The sequence below is a fragment of the Oryza glaberrima genome, chromosome 6 (assembly GCF_000147395.1).
Source record: "Oryza glaberrima chromosome 6, OglaRS2, whole genome shotgun sequence".
NCBI classification, from domain to species: domain Eukaryota; kingdom Viridiplantae; phylum Streptophyta; class Magnoliopsida; order Poales; family Poaceae; genus Oryza; species Oryza glaberrima.
The window spans coordinates 17,168,996-17,175,605 of record NC_068331.1 but is presented as its reverse complement, the minus strand read 5'-3'; the positions used below and the strand labels follow the sequence as shown (position 1 = coordinate 17,175,605).

The following is a 6,610-nucleotide window of genomic DNA, read 5'->3' as shown; positions in this document are numbered from 1 at the left end:
CATGGGAGGAATGAATGTGCGAACAATGTGGTTGCCATTGTACAAAAGGTGACAAATGGAAATTCCTGTGACGACGGGAAAAACCAAAAACATATTTTTTTCTTAAGTAGGTAAGCCTAATGGGTTTAAACCGAAACTAGAACACAAACTTACGGGTATGATACTCTCCCTCTGTATAGGCTAAGGTCATTAAATATTTTGTATTACACTTTATTTTATGAATTTTTTCTATCTTTTCAAATCGGTGATTTTTATTTCAATACATATTCAAATTGAAGAATTAATTATTTTTGTTTCAACAAATTAAAAAAATAGTACGTACTTCGTTCGGACTAGGGTTTATAAAACCTTCTCAGTTTTTTAAACCATGGTATACCTTATGTGCGGTATCCTCCAAACTGTGGAATCCGACTATTGGCAACGTGATAATTCTCTCAGGGGCTTACCAAATTTCACCTTTAACAGATACCCTATTTAGAACTAAAATTTCAAAAGAGTTTACTTCGAAAGAATTCACGGAAAAGTCTAGTTCTCCTCCTAGCCCAACCCGCATAATGGGATTTGTGTTAATTGGGTGCATTTAAGTGTTTGTGCCAAAGATCTCAATTAATCCACTCGTGTGAATCCCAACTCCTACCATACTTCCTTCGGGGTTCAAATTTCGTAGTTTGACCTTTCTTCTCCTTCTAAATTGAACCCCTCCCGAGCCAATTACTATAGTATCTGGAAATACTCGAACCTGGTAGTTTTTCCAGAACCACCTCTCAGGATAATATCCCTTCTTTGTCCTCTCAACCTTCCTAGATTATTGCAATACCGCGTCCTTCCCTTGAATCGGCGGAATACCACAATTAAGTCGTTCCACCTAAAGGATGTCCTGCGATCAACGTCCTTCCTTTTCACTAAGCGCTTCGGTGCTAAGCTAATGGAAGTCTTGAAACCCTTTCCATTTGTCGCAATGTCGTTTCTTTCCCTGAACCCAAGGAACATTGCAGTTGAATCAAAACCCGCTTCGTCTTTTCGACTCTGCCTCCCTTAGATTCCCTTTCCCCCTATTCCTTCTACTCAAAATCCTCAAGTTCGGCCTTTCGCTTGAAACCCTAAAAATCATTCTATGAAGTCAAATGTCATGCTATCGATTCAAATATCCTCCATTCTATGTATGCCAAGCGTCGTTTCTAAAACCAGTCAATATCATCGTCATTTCGTTCAAGAGGTCACAAAGAAATCCTAAGTAAAGTACTTGGGCGACTTAGCGGCCGAAACAAATCCAATCCAAATACCCCATTTAAGCATTCCGAGTACAGAGCCAAATCAAATGTCTAATCACACAGTCCAAGTCCAAATATACAGTCCATTTACAATTATGCAATCCCAATACAGATATACAGTCCTTTTTCAAGTTCCAAATACAAATTCCAAACTCCTGTTGCAAATTACAAAAAGTGCCTGTTCAGCCCAACAACTCACTCCAGCCCAAGTCTGTCTTCCGTCCCCCTCCAGCCCTCCCTCTCTCTCTTGCAGCCCAAGTCTACATCCCCTCCCTCCTTTCCTCGGAGGGTCGGCTGCGCATGCACGCCGCCTGCTCGGCACAATGCCGAGCCGGGCAAGGCCGTTGCGCCAGACCGCCACACCGCACCGAACCGTGCCGCTCCACGTCGCGCTCCCACGCCGAGCCACACCGCAACCCGTGCCACGCCGCGCCAGTCCGGGCGCCGCCTCCTCCTCACCGCCCGTGCGTCACCCTACTACCAACCCGGCAGGGTTGGTGACGGCCTCCCTCCTGCACCGTGCTCCCAACTCACCAACGCCCTCCTCAAAACAACAGCAACACAATGAGAGTAGTCCACACAGAATTTCTGCAAAGCCGAATCTAGAACGAAATATGGGAGAACGAATTCATAGCGTGAAGCTTACCTTGTACTCCTTCCCCTGTGTCGATTTCGACATCCGGGCCCTACTGCCGCCGTCCATCACACCCACCACCTTGCTCCTTGCGCTCTGCCGGCTGCAGACGGGCGTGAGCCACGTGCATGCCACCGCATCGCCACTGCCGCCCTGCCCTGCCACTGTGCCTTTGCCTTCTCCTCGAAGGGAAGCCACCACATCACCTTTTGCCTTGGCTAGGGAAGCCACCTCGGTCCACTCCGACCTTCGCCTTTTCCATCGCCATCACTGCCTCTGCGCCTTCCCTCCCCTCCCTTGCCGCCGATCTTGGCCGTCGCCGCACACAGCCAGACCGGCCCCGCGCGAGCGCCGCCCCACGGAGCTCCCTGGCCGCCGCCTCCTCCTCCCTTGATGCCGGTTGCCAACCCCGGCAGCCGCCTCCTTCCGGCTTCTCCACACTCCAGCTCCTCCGCCCCGACGCCCTCCGTCTTCGCCTTGCCGGCCATCTCCAATCCACCATCGCCGCCACCACGAGCTCCCAACCGGAGGGGATCCCACCGCCGGCCTCCGCGCCACCGCACCCAAGCATCGCCTCGCTCGGCCGCCGCCCGGCCATAGCGCTGCGCCGCCGTCGCCTCGGCTCCGCGCCGCCGTGAAGCCACTGCCGCGCCGTCGCGCACCAGCCGCACCCCGCTCGGGGCGCGGGCGCACGTGGGGAGAAAGCGGAGCGAGAGGGAGAAAGATGAGGCGAAGATTGGGAGAAGGAATAATCGGGAGGGGAGGAGAAGAAAAGATAAGCCGGGAGAAAGGAAGTGACAAGTGGGACCCAGCGGACCCCACGGGTTCCTAAATGAATCCCGGACCCCACGGGTTCCTAAATGAATCCCGCACAGTAATCCCTCTTTAATCCCCTCAACTGTATCACTTACATATGGGCCCATTTATACTTAATCTCTAATTAGACCTCTCTCTGATCCTTGAGAGGGACCCGCCTTTTCATTAGGGTTAATTTAATCCATGCCACTTCAAAATTGGCCATTTAGAAAAATATAATTACAATTCGTCTATTCGTAACTGTGCCGTTGAAATTTTACACAAATTAGAACCGTATCACTCTAGTCAAGTTTTCCATCTATCCCCCTCCTTTTCCGTCTTCTCCGTCACAGCGCGCAGCGCCGCCGCCACCTCAGTCAGCAGCCGCACCTCCGCCGTACATCAGCCTCGGGATGCCGCGCCGAGCAATGCTCGGTTTGCTACGCCACTCCTCACCGGCCACCGCAAGGTCGTGCCGCCGCCCGACCTCGCCGCGCCACTGTCGCCCAGCTTCGTCCGCGTCACGCTGCCACCCGTGCCAAGCCACGGCACGTCAGCCATTAGGAAGAAAAAAAAAGGAAAGAAGAAATCAAAGAAAAGAGAAAGAGAAAAAGAGAATCAAAGAAATCGGTGGCTCCGCCGCAACCCACAATGAAGTTGAGCATGTTTGCGACAGCGGCAGCAGCAGCAGCCGACCGCAGCCGTGGCGGCGGCGGCAAGCATGGCGTCCGCGCGGCTTCACGCGTCGGCGCAACCGGCGGCGTCGTCGCTGGAGACATGGCTAAGGTGGAGCTTGTGTAGGCTGTACCCCTCCGTAGCTACAGCTGCGACGAGCACAGCCGGCGGTGGGCGGAGGAGAGACGGTGTACCAGGAGTGCCCCAAGAACCACGCAGCGAGCCTGGGCGGACACGCGCTGGACGGCTGCGAGGAGTTCATGCCGTCGTCGCCGGTGAACCCGCCGACCCGACGTCGCTCAAGTGCGCCGCGTGCGGCTGCCACCGCAACTTCCACTGCTGGCTGCTGGAGGGGTCCCCGCCGCCGCCTCCGCCGCTGGCGCTGCCCGCGCCGCCCATGCCGGCGAACGTGCTCCACGGCCAGCTGCACCGCGAGGAGGAGACGCCCGAGGTCCGGCTCCCTGGGGTTGATGGCGACGAGTTTGACAACAACTCGGATGGCTCGGAATACTACGACGAGCGGTCTGTGTCCCCGCCGTCGCCACCGCACCTGCCGGCGGCGGTGGTGCACCAGCCGTATTACCCTTCGGCGCAGCACATGCTACTCTCGCTGGGCTCGAGCGGGCAGGCGCAAAGGCTCCCGCTGTAGGTGATGTCGCCGGCGGCGACCACGCCTCCCCCCGGCGGCGGCGGGATGCCGAGGAAGCGGTTCCGCACCAAGTTCACAGCCGAGCAGAAGCAGTGGATGCAAGAGCTGTTGGAGCTGTGACGGAGAAGACGAAAACGAAGGGATAGATGAAAAACTTGAGGGGAGTATCACGGTTCTAATTCTATAAAATTTTAATGGCACGGTTACGAACTGGCATTTTTCTAAATAGTCAAATTTGAAGTGGCATGAATCAAATTAACCCTTTCATTAACCGTTCCCGTGACCGGTCCACAGACGCCGAGTCGCTCACTAGCGAGCCCCACGCCGCTGCTCCACACCAACGGCGTGGACCCGTGGACCTCCTCCCCCTCCCGATTTCCCTCTCGCTACATGGACCCGGTACATGGCGCCGGAAGCCACTGACCCGTGGGCCAGCAGCTCTGGTCCATGCGTCGGCCCATGATATGTGGACCAAGTCCACCCATCCATTCCACCGGGCGCTCGGTAGACCCTGTCTACCATGCACCGGCCACCCTAAAGCCATTGACGCTGGACCCCGCCAAGAATATTCCTTCAGAATATTCTTTTCCAATAAAAGATATCATTTTTCCTCGGTTTATAATTCCGTTAAACTTTGGGAATTCATATCTTGCAAATTGTAACTCCGATTGACTCTGTTCAACTTCTAGAATTTCTCTAAAATCGAGGTCTATCAAATGGCGCTACTGGTTTAAGATGTTTGGTACTTTATCTGGAGGAATTTGTATGGTTTTCTCTTATTGACCACGTGTTGGATATTCCGGCCAATCAACGGACGCGGATTTCTCGAAGATAAGAACCTAAAGCAAGGCAAGACACTACGCTCCCCTCCTTGAGCATATTGATCCTATTTTATAAATGTGTTGATTGCAAATAAAATTGCATGCTTATTATAAAATGCGTACCTAAAATTATGTTTGTGAGCCATCCTTAATATTGTTAACTTTATATATCCTTGATGCCTGAGTCTATAACTTATGCGTGGTCAATTATTGGCATTGCTTAGTATTGCATATATATAGATGATTGTACACTCCACACTTGTTGTTTATGGATGTGGATGTGATGATCACTCGGTGTGAGTGGTTGTCGAAAGACGGGTGGAGACATGAGCACCACCTGCAACACAAAAACCTTTGTGAAAACCAAAAACCTAATAAAACAAAATGTTTTCGATTGGGGTGGCATGGATAGAATATGGGTGTTTTTGGAAACGGCAAGTTGTCGATCCTGGTCAATTAAGGACCGAGTCAAGAAACTAGGCAGGAAACGAATAGAGTATAAAACCAGTGCATTAAGAAATTATCATGGGTCGGCACCCTAGTCATGGTAGGTTCTGGACAAATGTGATGTTGTGATGATGATGTAGTGTTGTGGTTTGGTTTAGGCCGGCAAAACATATGTAACACCCCATGTATTCTCTTACCTAGAATGCTACACGCTATGGTACAGAAACCACTAAGTCCTAAATTTATTAAAAATTTCGACAGAGTCTCCCCTGTAAATACGGACATCCACGATAGGTAATTATAGGTTAAACTAATAATAATATCATTCCCACAGTGCGATCCATCCTTATAATCCATGATATAGTTTAAGTGTCATTATAGACTATGCAATATAGTTTGATAGTGTGCAGATAAATGTGTATATATGGGTGCTACTTCCCGCCCATGCATGTCGGTCTTAATGTGTACCTAAAACCAAATAAAACACAAGAGTGAGTATAAAAATACTCAGCAAGTACAATATGGAACTAGAAAACACATATACACATCATTGGCAATAGAGCATGAACATAAAGCTTCCTTTCTTTGATACAAAACACATTTTCAAACACCAAGTCAAACAACAATAGTAGTTCCCATCCCGGGCAGACATGAGTTGAAATACTAGTTTTCATCCCGGACAATTGTGAATACATCCTAGCATTTGCCGACAAAGCCGAGTAAGCGTGATCAGCGCTTACCCACAGGAACATGAATAGAAAACCAGATAGCACATCCATAACTCGCATGGAACATGGATAATTGAAACCGGAAACAAAAAAACCAAAATGAAACCATATTGCACATCATGGTAAGCATGGAACTTGAATTTATTTAATCAGAACCAGAATCCGGAATATTGAAACAAAAATAACGTCGTAAACATAAGATAAATTTGAAATCTAAATGGCATGAACAACAGTCTGAACATAAACAGTCACATATCACATAGAAATATAACGAAAATAGATAGATAGAGCAAACAATCTATGAATCGCACAATTAGATCGTTATGCACTTGCCTTCAATGAAGGGTTGGTATCATGCACGATTTGAAGGACCACCACCTAATCACAAACAAAACCTCAGCAAACACGTTCAAACATGCATATAAAACAATGAAAAAGGTGAACCTACTGCCCCATCCCATCAAAACGCAATAACAAGGAACGCTACTTGGACTATAAACAAGACTATTGCTTCAAACCTTTATATCTTGAAACGTGAAAAGGCTATAACTGCAAATAAATACATTTTCAAAATCTACAGAATAAGACCT

General features: G+C 49.4%; 1 long non-coding RNA gene and 1 pseudogene across 1 annotated transcript; one reads left to right on the top strand and one right to left on the bottom strand.

Annotated features, from left to right (window-relative positions):
* Positions 1-1,302: 1,302 nt before the first annotated feature.
* Positions 1,303-2,632, bottom strand: LOC127775978 (uncharacterized). The gene is made up of 2 exons (XR_008018083.1): positions 1,918-2,632; positions 1,303-1,812 (listed from the first exon to the last, which is right to left on the bottom strand). It is a non-coding gene; the product is annotated as an uncharacterized LOC127775978 (long non-coding RNA).
* Positions 2,633-2,737: 105 nt separating this feature from the next.
* On the top strand, positions 2,738-4,151 carry LOC127776947 (zinc-finger homeodomain protein 9-like; annotated as a pseudogene).
* The last annotated feature ends 2,459 nt before the right edge of the window (positions 4,152-6,610 follow it).